The 13,677-nt window shown below is 39.4% G+C and overlaps 1 protein-coding gene across 19 annotated transcripts in view; it reads right to left on the reverse strand.

Annotated features, from left to right (window-relative positions):
- The window catches only part of CLIP1 (CAP-Gly domain containing linker protein 1), a 132,566-nt gene extending 120,283 nt beyond the window's left edge, over positions 1-12,283 (reverse strand). For 15 of the 19 annotated variants that reach the window (XM_074298432.1, XM_074298336.1, XM_074298329.1 and 12 more), the window contains exon 1: positions 12,059-12,283. The gene's annotated coding sequence lies outside the window, so the exon portion shown is untranslated. Of the gene's footprint in view, positions 1-7,487; positions 7,512-12,058 lie in introns of those variants that run through there. The other 4 variants (XM_074298361.1, XM_074298352.1, XM_074298344.1 and 1 more) reach the window with 2 other exon arrangements.
- Between the last annotated feature and the right edge of the window lie 1,394 nt (positions 12,284-13,677).

Below are 13,677 nucleotides of genomic sequence, written 5' to 3' on the forward strand. Positions count from 1 at the left end.
TTCTGAAATTCTATGATTCTTTGAATATTATTGAATTTTCAGAGCAGGCCATAGGATCTCCCTAGAATACAGAAGATTCTCAGTCTGAGGTCTAAGAATATTTTTTAAATAGATATATTTTGATAACTATTTCAATATCAATGTTTCTTTTAAAATCCTGCTTTATTTTATGCAATTAAAAGCATTTTTCTTAAGAGTCTATAGCTTTCAAAAGACTACCAAAGGTGTCTTGACTAAAAAAAAAAAAAAATTAATTAGTCCTGCCCTAGAATGACAAGAAAAATCTAATCTAATGGAGATCTATAATAATAATAACATTATTATTATTATAATATCCTATTTCTTGGCACACATTCATTCATATTTAATCCTCCTTCCTGAAGTCATAAGTTAGAGAACTATCTGCTATATGATTTTTTCCCCCCCTCAAATACAAAAGGCTTCCACTCAAGGATAATCTTTTTTGCTCCAGAATCTAAAACTCCTCTTACCCACAAGCCACCGGAAACCTATACGACATGATTCATATTCTAACTAACTAGTATTTCTAAAGGTGGATTTAAGAATATCTATATTATTGGGGTACTTCCTTTCAAATTTCACAACCATATTTTCAAATGAAGCTATACAGAACAAGTTAAAAAGTTTTCCCCTCAAAATCTGGAAGACAAGACATCAAAGTTCATCCTCCAAAATATATGGTGACCTTGCGCAAGTTATTTAACTTCACAGTGCGTCTTATACAAAGGAAGAGGGAGTTTCCTTATAGGAAAGTCCTTACACCAATGAAATCACAATTTTGGTATAAACAAAATCACAGAGCTAAATTAATTTGAGAACTGGAAAGGACCTCAGTGTCCATCTTAGTCTAACTCAAATACAAAAAGAATCCCTCCAGTGAGATGACCAACAAATTGTCATACAGCCTCTGCTCGAAGGACTGGACTCCAAGCAGCATTTCTGAGATGACAATCTATTCTACTTTTGTATAGTTCTAATCGGTAGGATGTTTTTCCTAACATCAAGTCTCAACTTCCACCCCCCCTGCTGCTGACTCTGCCATCAAGCCAAAGGGATAAATTTAAATTCTCCTCCATATGACAGCCTTTTATCTATCTGAACATAGTATTATGTTCCGAGTGCTCAATTCCTTTGACCAATTGCCTTGACACATACTTGTAATATTCTCTCTAAAATGTAATGTTCTCTATTGAGGTTTTCTTGGGGTCTCTGGAGGCAGCCTTCGTTTCAGGTGTTAAATCCTTTATTATCTCCTTCAAAGTCTTGTGTCCTTTACTTGGGGCTCAGCTGGTTTTTCTGGAGGCCTATCTCTCTCCTTGGTTCCAAGAACTTTTGCTCCCACCTACCTTCTTTGGCTTCTAAATCTCCCTGACGTCCAAGAGTTTGTGCTTCACAACTTCCAGCCACAACAAAGGTGAAGATGGAATGAATCTGTCTCAGCTTCTAGTGCATTGGTGCTTTTTTGGTCTGAAAGCTTCTCCTTTATATGCTCCACACTGAGTATACACCAATCATTATATCATTAGGAAACCATTATTTGTTGTAGGATTAAATCAATGCTACACTAGATTTAACCAACAGTCTCCTCAATTCCACTTAGTACCTTGTTTCAAGTTCTGGCCCATAGCATCTCCTTGTATGATTAAATCAATCATACTGAACCATGTCAAATTAGATAACTATCAAATTAGATAACTATCATATATCATATAACTCTATCAATTCTACTCTCAGAGTTCTGGCCCATCACACATACTCAAGGCCTTCATTAGCTGCTTTTCTCTGCAGAGCTTATCAATAACTTTTTTTTAAACTACAGCACCCACACTCCACCTTCTAAACCACAGAATTATAATCCTCAACTCCACCTCTAAGAACACTCCTCAATTATACTGTTAAGCCATAAAATTAGTATATCAGTTACATGAAACAACAGATCTTTCCTATAAATTTATCTTCTTGCTCCTAGTTCTTTGCTAACTTCTTTTGGAACTTAGCCAGCTTTAACTGCCATTGCAATTATAATAAATCTTGTCCCTTGACTTGGAAAAATAAACTACAGCACTCAGAACCAGATGAAACCCTCTAAATATGGTCTGATAAGGATCCAGCCCAGTGGGACTATCACCTCACTATTACTGGCAGCTACTCCTCTCTTAATGTGGCCCAAGACTGCTGAAGTTTTTTTGGCCGCCACTACACCACATTGCTTATTCATATTGGCTTAGCAACCTAGTAAAACCCTAATTTTTTTTCCCCACAATAATTGCTATCTAACCATTCTAATCATTAAATATATTTAATCAATGCTAGGTCACATACATGTAATCAATTATTATTGTTCCATTAGAAATGGTGAGCAGGTGGATTTCAGAAAAGTCTAGAAAGACTTATATGAATTGATGCTGAGTGAAGTGAGCAGAACCAAGAGAACATTGTAGGTAACAAGATTATGTGATGATCAATTCTGATGGATGAGGCTCTTCTCAACAACAAGGCGATTCAGGACAATTCTAATAAATCTGGTGATGGAGAGAGTCATCTGCATCCAGAGAAAGGACCACAGATACTGAGTGTAGACCACACCACAGTATTTTCACCTTTTTTATAGTTGTTTACTTTTCTTTTTCATTTTTTTCTCTTTTTGATCTGATTTTTCTTGTACAGAATGATAAATGTAGAAATACATTTAGAGGAATTGTACTTATTTAACCTACATCGGATTCCTTGCTGTCTAAGGGAGTGGAGAGGGAAGGAAGGAGGAAAAAATTGGAACACAAGATTTTGCAAGGCTGAATGCTAAAAAATATCTTTGCATGTATTTTGAAAAATAAAAAGCTATTATTATTTTAAAAAACAGATTAAAAATACTAATTCACATAAAGAATACCAAAACTTAAAAGCTTATTTAATTCTAGTTTTTGCTTCATTTTTATATAAGCAGTTCTTATAAAAAACAATGAAATCAAATGAATAACTCATTTTTGTATTTATGACACGTGATATATATTTTTATATTTTCTTCCTGAATACCCTAAAGCTGGGCCATCCATAATCAGATTCCCTGAAGAATTCCCAACAACTCATAGGCTTGCTCAATGACAAATAGGCCTATTTAAAAGTAATCTTTTGCCAAAGAAATTGAACTCAATCCAGATGGCAGTTTCATAACTACTTCTAATTTTCCCAAGCACTAGCTATCAATTTATCCAGTTCCTTCAAAATGCTGCTCTTCCGTGCAAAGGAATTCCAACATTAAAAACTAAACAACTAACAAATGATGAGAATTTATGATGCTTTAAGTGCCAAGATAGGAAAAAATTAAATAGGCCCTACTCTTAGGGAGTTTATATTTTTTTTAAAAAATATAGCTCACGTAAGTAAATTCAAGAAACTATACAGAGGCATCTGGAGAAGGTGAGAAAAGGGAAAGGGAGTATGCATTTATATAGCACCTATTGGGTATTAATTGGAGTAGATGACTGGTGTAGCATATAGAACACCAGGCCCAGAATTAGAAAGGCCCATGTTCAAATCCTGCCTCAGATACTTCCTACTTGTGTGACTCTAGACAAATCATATAATCCTATTTGTCTCAATTTCCCAATTTGTAAAATTAGCTAGAGAAGGAAATGCCAAAACACTCTAGTATCTTTTACCAAGAAAACAAAATGGGGTCATGAAGAGATACAACTTAAGTAACTGAACAATATCACTGTATATAGACTAGCACTTTACAAATATTATTTCATTTAATTCTGTCAAATTTGCAAAAAAAAAAAAAAAAAAAAAAAAAAAAAAGTAAAAATACAGAACATGTAAAATAGACAATTCTGAACAAATAAACTAGCATTTCAAAATATAACCAAGAAACTGGAAGTTTTAGAGGACTATAACAAGGCAGAATCTCAATCAGTAAGACAGCGAGTACTGTTTTATAGAAGTAGCATTATACTGTCTTTTGAAGTAGGAAACTAGTATAAAATGGTATAATAGCATCAGAATAACAAAGAAATATGAATTCAGCAGAAAAAAGAAAAGTTAGGTATGAAATCAGATGTTATTTATTAATGCACAAAGTTTAATAAGCTCAGAGCCTCAGTAAATCAACTTTCTTATAAAGTAACAGCCTACTAATTGATAACATTTAATGAGACATTTAAAAACTATTTAAAAATTTAAGTCAAAGAAAAATTCTGTTAGAGAATTTAATAACAATTTGGAAAACATGCTATTTCTTTGAATTTAAGATAAATCATCTATTAATATATTAGTAACAATATATATTTGCATGTATAATGAACTAACTATATGGTATACAAATTAAATAATCATTTTATTAATACATTTTATATATATATATATATATTATATGAGATATATATAATCAATTTATTAATGTAATTTGGGAAATATTCATTTGAATTTAAGATAAGTCTTTCTATTAATCTATTAATTAATGTAATTATATATAGTTGATATTAATAATATGATAATAAGCACATGTCATAGAATATTCTATCTAGTACCTGATTTTACATATTTGAACATGACAATAGTCAAATGGTATCCAAAAAAATGCCCTGTGACAGGTCTGAACACTTCTCAATGAAGCAACTGCTAAGGAAAGAAAATATAGTGAAGTTTTCCTAAGTACTTAATAAATGTCAAGAGCTAACTATTTGTGATGAAGATTTCAAGGAAATGGTTTTGCTGCTTCTCAGAAATCTGTCCCTGGAACAGAGTTCTAAACAATGAGTGTGATGCTTGTGAACACTCTTCAGAACAGTCCACACTTCCAAGGTTAAAATCACCAGAAATATAAGTGAGTTGAATATTATTTAGAAAAAGGTAAGGATTGATAAAAGTTGATAAAGGGAATTTTTGAAAATTTTAATTTATCATTTACTTTTACTATTCTTTTTCTTTTTTTTTTTTTAATTTTGAGTTCTAAATGTTTTCCTCCCCTCTCATACTCTCCCCCCAACCATTGAGAAGGCAAGTAATATATAAATTAACCTGTGAAATCATGTAAAACAGCTTTCCATATTAGCCATACTGCAAGAAGAAGAGAAAAAGATAGGAAGAAAATTATATTTCAATTTACACTCAAGAGTTCATCAGTCCTCTCTCTCTGGAGGTAGTTTTCTTTTTCGGATTACTGTTTTGAGCAGAAGCCAAGGCTTTCACAAATGATCATCATCATAACATTGATGTTAGTATGCACAATGATCTTACTTCACTTTGCATCAATTCATATATCTTTCTTTCCAAGTTTTCCTGAAACCACCTGTCAATTCTTTTTTTTTTCTGTTACTTCTTGTAGCACAATTGTATTCCATCATAATAATGGGCCACAATTTGTTCTGCCATTCCCCAATTAATATTCAATCCTTTAATTTCCAATTTTTTATTACCACAAAAATAGCTACCATAAATATTTTGATCCTTTTCCTTTTTTAAAAAAAATTTCTTTGTGATATAAACCTAGTGGCAGCATTCAAAGGGCATGAACAACTCTACAACTCTTTGGCTATAGTTTCAGATTATCTCCCCAGTTCACTAATTCACCAATGACAGGTTTTTTGTTTTTTTTTTTTTAACTTGTTTTTTATTTCATTTCTTCATATAAGAAGCATTTGTTATTTCTGATAGGTATGATTGTCTTACTAATAGTAACTTGAAGCATTTCTTCATATGACTATATATAACTTTGAAAATTCTGTTTATATCCATTGATCATATATCAATTGAGGAATGGCCTATAGTCAACATATTTGAAAAATTACGTCTTTATCAGAGAAATTGACAGTAAAAATTTTTAGTAGTATTTCCTTATCTACATATGGTACCTTTTAGCATAAGTTTCCCTGATTATTTCTTTTAAATTGGTCTACTTTTGCCTTTGCTTTGAGATTATTATTGCTACCCTCCCTCTTTTTACTTCAGCTAAAGCATGTTAGATTCTGCTCCAGCCCTTTTATTTAACTCTGGGCTGACAGGAATTTAAATCAAAAATCACATTCAACACAGAGCAACATAAAAAACAGAGGTCAATGGATAAAAATTCCAAATAGTAATATCACTTAGTGAAGTAAAGACTCTAGCATTCAAAGTAGACCCTGTTAAGACTATAGTCATGAAAAATTTTCAGATTTAATTTTCATTTTAGTATAAATTACTAAAATAATTAGTCAGAATAAATTTTAAAAGATTTCAGATACCCTAAATCAGTCTACTATCCCAGATAGAAGTACATAGTATGTAAATTTCTTAAGATCTCTACAACTTAACTTGAGGTAAGTAATTTCACCTCTCTAGATCTGTTTCCTCTTAGGTAACAGGAATAACAACATATATAAAAGGTTAAATAAAATAATGTAGAAAATAGTTAAAATCTGACAAGATGATAAAGAATTGGTACTGACTGACCATACAAAATGTCCTTCTTACTGACCTATAAAAACCATTAACATTTATTTTTATTATTTTTAAAGGACAAAGTTTTTTACTTAATAGACTCAATTCACCAAGTCTGAATAAACATCAAATTGGATCCCTGACAAGGATAAAGTACAAAGGACATATACTAAGTCAATAGACTTGCCAATATTTGTTCTAAAAGGATAAATATGAAATGAGGAATTAAACATTAAGGAAATGACAAAAACTAAGTGCTAGAAAAATTATTTCCTTGATTGAAATAGTGATAAATTCTAAACAGAACTCAGTAGCACTAACATAGCCTTAGCTGACCAGTCAATTTCTAACAGCCTATCAAAGTATATTCTGCTTATACATTAGCACTCTGGATACCTTAGAATCAGCTAGAGTCAGAATAAGCAAAAGTCCTTGGTCTTTATTCTTGGTCTTTAGCGGTAGAAGTCAAGAGAATAGACGCAGAGGATCTCCCTGACCTCACCTCTTCATCTCCCGCCCAGAAGTGACTCTGGCTAGTCTTACTCCACCCCCTAGTCCCTCCTACAATTCTCTGTATACGCCAAATGATTGGGCCAGCACAGGATAGTGGGAAGGGCCATTTTCCAAGCATATTCTAATAGAATATTGTCCAATCAGTAATTAGCCTTAAATGCTTGGTGGTTCAACCTCAGTGCATTAACTCAAGAGTTTCAGCCCTTTACATCCAGGTTATCCCTAGAGAAAAACTAACAAAGGATAATGCAGGATTAATTTAATCCAAACCTAAATGGAATTTTTTTCATGCTTATATGTTGTACTTTAGCAGCTTTTTTTTTTTTTTTTTTAAGCAGAATTCTTGAGACTTAATAAATGATGCAGTATTTTCCAGGAAAACAATAATGGATGTATTACTTCCTTCCATGAAAGTGTTCAGGAATATGACTCGTAGTGGTTCCAAACAAGGTAGGGATTCCTAAATGAATGCCTTTAGAGTCAAATTCAGCACAAAAATTTAATAAAAATGAGACCACCCATTGTCCCAGTACCTTCAGCATTAGTGGGATGGATCCTTCTGGAAGTGCCATCTGGAGATGATTAAAAAAAACAAGGTCTTCATTAACTATAGCCAAGATTCCTTGGTACGTCACACCAGGGCAAGGATGTTAACCCAGTTGGCCTAACCAATTCAAGTTTGGATAATTACAAACTTTCTAACCTAAAAATACTTCCCTCTAATTCAATAACTTAAATATGAAGTACTCTTCTGAGACTCCCATTATAGTTTAGCCATGTCCATCTCTTCATGACCCTGTGAACCAATGTCCATGGGGTTTTCTTGGCAAAGGTACTGGAGTAATTTGCCATTTTCTTCACCAGTGGATTAAGGCAAACAGAAATAAGTGATTCACACAGAGTCACACAACTTGTATCCGAGGCCAGAATCCATTTTGGGTCTTCTAACTTCAGATTTCAGCACCCTATCCACCAAGTCACTTAACTGCCTTCCTGAGATTCCCACTTGGGATACATATTCTCACCAGAATTTAGTGCTTCTGATTCATAGCTTTAAAAGCTCACAATAATGAAAACCCAACTTTTATTTTAAGAATTTAAATATATACTAAAAACTGCCCAAGTATATAAAAAGGTAGTTAGAAATCTCACATTAATATGGCATTTTAAGATTTACAAAACTCTTACAAGAAAGGTAAAGTAACTATTGTCATTATGCAAAAAAAAAAAAAAAAAAAAAAAAAAAAAAAAAAAAGCCAACATCCTAGCTTTCCTTAGATCCCACATAGGAATGTGAAATGTCAGAGCCACCACTGAAGCCTAGGTCTCATGATGCCCCATCCAGTGCTCTTCCCACTCATTGTATATGCTACTTTCTATTACTAACTAGGGATATAGAGTTTCAGACCAAAAGCTAATTTGTGGGGATGTGCTTTGAGGTACAGAAAAAAATGTTCTGTCAACAAGTGAGAGTAGAATTTCAATAAAGTGTATTTAAGCAATTTCATTACCAGAACTGCTGGGGTAGAAGCAAAAATCTTGATGCATACAAATGGGAACTTGATTAACAAGTCTCAAAAAATTCAATTACCTTCGAAGTTAATCCATTTTCTGATACTTTCTCCAAATAAAATCTGAAACTCTTGTGATTTGACTTTACCCACTCAAAAGCATTAATCTAATTACAAATCTTTCATAATTTCTGAGAAAAGCAATAAAAGTTTGGGATCCACTAAAAATCTCACGGCCTATCTCATTCTTCCCAAAAAGTCTTTATCCCTAAGACATAGGAAAGACTGCCAGTAGACTCTCCTTAAAATATGTTAATTTGCTTGGATGAGTTCCATTGATATCTAAAGTCTCAGGAAGGGCTCAGAGAAGCAACAGACTAAAGAATGACAGGTAGGAGAATAAGTGAAGAACTTTTGGACTGTTTCCTCCAGTTATGGAAAAATGCAGATTCTATGAACATATAGCCTGAAAGATAAAAAGGAACTATATGCTTCTGCCCCTTTTTGGGGGAATGAGGGGGCAGAGTGAAGAGAAACAATTTCATAAAATTATCAGAGCTGAAAGGAACCACTTTAATGAGTCCAACTCCCTTATTTTAAACTAGACCCTAGTTATGTCTATAATCAAGCAGTGTGATCTAGGCAGAGCCAAGTTTCCTGAACCACCTAAAGCCTAGTGGTGTACATTTGCATTAAGTCACACAACAAAAGTTTGGAAAAGGGCATTATCAGAAAAGAAGAAAGCCAATAATTGGCCTAGTCCAATAGGTTTATTTATATGGAGTCAAGAACTCAATTTCCTGAGTTTAAATCTGGCCTCAGACATCTGTGTGTAATCCTGGGCAAGTCATTTAACTCTATTTGCCTCAATTTAATCATTTGTAAAATCAGCTAGAGAAGGAAACGACAAACCCCTACAGTATCTTTGCCAACAAAACCCCAAATGCGGTCAAGAAGAATTGGACTGGGCAGAACAATAAAACCATCTGTGACACTGAAATTTTTCAGATTCAAAGATTTAGAGCAGGTAGTGTCTTTGATCAAGTGAACATCTCTCCTTTATTTCACACGAAGACACAGAGAACCCGAGAGTTTAATGATTTGCATAAGGTCACATAAGATACAAACAGTATAATCAGGGTTCAAATCTCCTGCCTGATTCCAAATCTGACTCTTCATTCACTACAACATACTGCTTGGGCTTTTGATGTCATTCTACAGTAAATTCTCCTTCTCTAGAGGTGTTAAAGCAGAGCAGGTAGACCTATGTCTAGGCCCTGAAATTAAATGACATCTAATTCTTGAAATCCTAAAATTCTTTGACCTATTTCCCTAGTCAATGATTTTTTTTCCCTGCAATTCTCAAAGACCCACTTATTAAATAAGGGAAGGGAGTACTTATACTGACAAAAATCACAGATCCTTGAAGTAATGAATAACAAATCCTTTCAAAGCAGATTGAGAAGTAGTGAGTACTATTTTTTTAATGGCTGAGACAGGAATGAATCTATCCTTCCCCAAAGGAAAGCCAAGAAAAGATGGTTGCAGGCTAAACCTAAGAGGAAGCACTGATGGGGAGAATGGGAGGAAAATGAGCTAAAGGAGGAACACTACTAGACAACACAGTTCTCATGATATTTAAAAATAAAGAACTCACAAAATTACTATTCAAAGAAGGGAGAGCTGAAGAATTAACCTGGTTGCAATGCAAAAAGTAATACTCGTTTTTCACACTACTTATAACAAATAACTAGACCCATTTTCAATAAACCAATTAAAACTTACTGAATGCCTAATATGAGCCAGCCTCTGGACAAGAAGCTGAACAGGTGACAGAAGACAAGATTGTCCCCACCTCTCCAAATAGATTGCATTCTATTTTGAGAAGATAGATGCACAAAATAATAAAAATAAAGACATGAAAATAAAAACATGAAAAGAACAATACCAGAACACAAAAACACCAAATGAATAAAAGAAATTTTAGTTGTCCATCTTTTACATCCCTATCCCCTCCCTATAAGAGGGAAAAAAAGGAGGGATGTAGGAGTTGGGGTTTTTTAAGTAGTAACTGAAGTGACACAAGGCCACAGAAGACAAGACTCTCTCCATCTTCCCAATCAAAGAAATAGTCTACTTGGAGAAAATAGATGGACACAAAAAGATTTTTTTAAAGGCAGATGCACACCAAAGGATCCCAGAACACAAAAACACCAAATGAAGACATTTTAGTTGTCCACCTTTTATATTCCAATTCACTCCCTAAGAGAGGAAAAAAAGGGGGCGGGAGGGGGCTGTTGGGAGGTTACATTTTTAATCACCCCAGGGCTAGGGAAGTTCTAGCCAATTGCTACAGACTAAAAGGTAATTGGCAGCCTTCATAACGGCTCACAGCCCGTTAAAAAGTGCCCCAAATCTGCTCCCGTGCCGCAGTGCATTTACACCACATTTCCTGCTCCGAGTCCCACCATCCTTTCCTCGCCCGCTGAACTGGCCTGAACCTCCTAGAAAGAGACCTGGCCCTGCTCGGGAGCTTGCACAGTTCGCTCCTTAGCCCTCCCTTCCTCCCCTCCGGGCCCGAGCCGAGCGCCTCCTCCGCAAAGCCCACGGCGAGCAAGGGTCCCGAAGGTGCTCAGAATCTCCGAGGAAGCGGCCGGCAGGGGCGGGGGTCCCACCGAGGGAAGCCTTGCACAATTTCCTCCCCTGCTCCCCCCCAGCCGAGCGCGAAGCCGAGCAGTGATTCCGGGAGAACCCAGCGGTTGCTGGCATCTGCTGCCTCATTCCTGCACTCCGGAGAGGTGGCCTAAGGAGGAGGCTGGATCGCCGCCAGGAGGAAGGGGGTGGGGGGAGCGGGGACGCGGGCGGAGACACCCAGAACCACGGAACAGGTCACTGGCAGCGGACTCCCGAACCAGTCGGATTCGGGGAAGGGGAGGGCGGGGATGCGGAGACACGCTTTAAAATAACCCCAGCGCCAATGTCATCGGGTCCGGATACCCCGCAGTGTGGCCGGCTCGGATTACGGGACGAGGCGCTATTTCGGAGAGCCATAAAAACGAAAACGGACCCGTGGCCCCGAGGGCAGCGACCTCAGGCTCCCCGCATCCTCCGCCGGGCTGGCACCCGCGGCGGGGACAAAAGCCGAGGGGCTCCGGGAGGGCAGCTCTCAAGGCCACGGCCGCCGCCGGAGCCGCCCGCCTGGGTCCGGGAGCCAAGGAGCTGAGTAATCCTCAGGTGACCGTCGCCCGGCCCGCCCCGAGGGGCCCGGTCCAGGCCCGGCCGGGGCTCCTGGGGGGGGGCCGGCAAAGGCGGGGCTGGCTCCCCCCTGGGTGACCTCGCGGGCCGGGGAGGGCCTCCCCCTGCCCCCCGCCTTCCCGCAGCCGTCCTCCCGCGGCCGGCCCGCCTCCATCTTGAGGCGGCAGCGGAGGGAGGGGGAGGAGGCGCCGGCAGCGACGAGGGAGCGGGCAAGGCCGGGGCCTCGCTGCGGCGGCCTCGCCCGAAGGAGCCGAAGCCCGGGAGGCCCGAGGAGGGGAGGGGACCACGACGAGGAGGAGGAGGGGGAAGGAAGGAGGCCGCGCAGCCGCCAGGCTCACCGGGATGGGACCGCGCCGGGTCCAGCTGGGTCCGCGCCGCCGCCACCTGTCGGGCCGAGCTCGGCTCTCGCCGGTCGCCGCCGCCGCCGCTGCCGTTGCCTCTCGCTCCCCACACTCAAGCGCCGCCTCAGCCGACAGCCCCGCTCGCTCAGTCAGTCAGTCACTGCAGCAGCAGTAGCAGCCGCGGCGCAGCCGCCTCCTCCGCGCGCCTCCAGCGAAGTCTCCGCTCCGACCGGGAGGGGGGACCAAGGAGGGCAACGTGACGTGAGGCCACGCCCCTCTTAAAGGGCCCGCGGTCGTGCCGCCTCCTGCGCTCGGGGCTGGGCGTGTGGCCGGGCTGGGTGCGTCTGTCTGTCTTTGTGTGAGTGTCTGTGTATCCGTGTGCTCGGCTGGCTGTGTATCTGAGTGGCCGAGCGTCCGTATCTGGATTTGGGGGCGTGGCTGTGGCCGAGCTTCTATGAGTCTGCGTCCATGTGTCTGGACATCCTGCGTCCGTGTGTCTGTTCCTATGGGTGTCCGTGTATCTGCGTCTGGCCGTGTGTCTCTGTGGGGTGTGCGCTTGTAGGGGTCAGCGGGTCAGTGGGTCAGGCCATCCTATGTCGATGTGACTGTGGTTATGGGAATGCCTGTGGACGTGTGTCTGTCTGGGTCTGTCTGTCTGTCTGGTCAGCTGACTGCCTGTGGCTCTGGCTGTGGTTCTCTTGTCCGTCTGCGTGTCTCCTTCCTTCCCTCCCTGCAGCCAACCCGACAAGCTTCCCTTTAGCTGCCTTGCCCTTGCCCCACGCCTTCTTGCCCTCCCCTCTCCCTTCCCCCGGCTTTCTCCTCCAGCTTCTTTTTCAGCCTTGCTCTACCTGCTTCCTCAATCTCCTTGTAATCAGGCCAGTCTATTTCAGTCTATTTCTTGTTTATTTCTCTATCTTGTCTCTGTTTCTCTCTGCTTCTATCGGTGTATTTTTCCTGTTTTCCTTTTTTCTGTTTCCTCCTTCCTGTCTCTATTCCTCTTTCTCCCTCTTTTGTTTCTCTTGATTCTCTTCACTCTCTTCTCCTTCCTCCCTAGTGCCTTCTCCTGCCTGTCTATGCCCGGGTATCTGTCTGTCTCCTGTCTTCCTAGCTCCCCCTTTCTGTCTCCCCACTTCTCTCCCTCCTTTCTCCTCAGCTTCCTTTTCTGTCTCCCCAACGCCCTTCATTCTCTGTCTCCCCAAATCCCTTCCTCTTGATCCTCTTCAAGCCCTTTCCACATTCTCTCATGTTCCTTCTTGAGCTTTTCTCTCTCTGTCTCTCTGATTCTCCTCCCCCTCCTCCCCCCTTTTCTTTCTCTGTCTTTGCTCTCTATGTCTCCTCCCTTTTCTTTAAAAAAAAAATTTGTTTTTAATACACATTGCTTTATGAATCATGTTGGGAGAGAAAAATCAGAGCAAAAGGGAAAAACCTCCTTTCTTGACTGTGGATTTCTCAAGCTCCCTTCTTCTCAACCTTCCTCCATCTCTCTTCTTTCTAGACCTTTTTCTCTTTTTTTCTGCACTCCCTTCCTCCATATCACTCCCCAACTCTTTCTTTCACCCTCTCCCTTTCTTCCCTTCCCTTCTTCACCTGGATCTTTTTTTTTTTTTTTTCACACA

The sequence above is a fragment of the Sminthopsis crassicaudata genome, chromosome 1, assembly GCF_048593235.1.
Source record: "Sminthopsis crassicaudata isolate SCR6 chromosome 1, ASM4859323v1, whole genome shotgun sequence".
In the NCBI taxonomy this organism is placed as follows: Eukaryota; Metazoa; Chordata; class Mammalia; order Dasyuromorphia; family Dasyuridae; genus Sminthopsis; species Sminthopsis crassicaudata.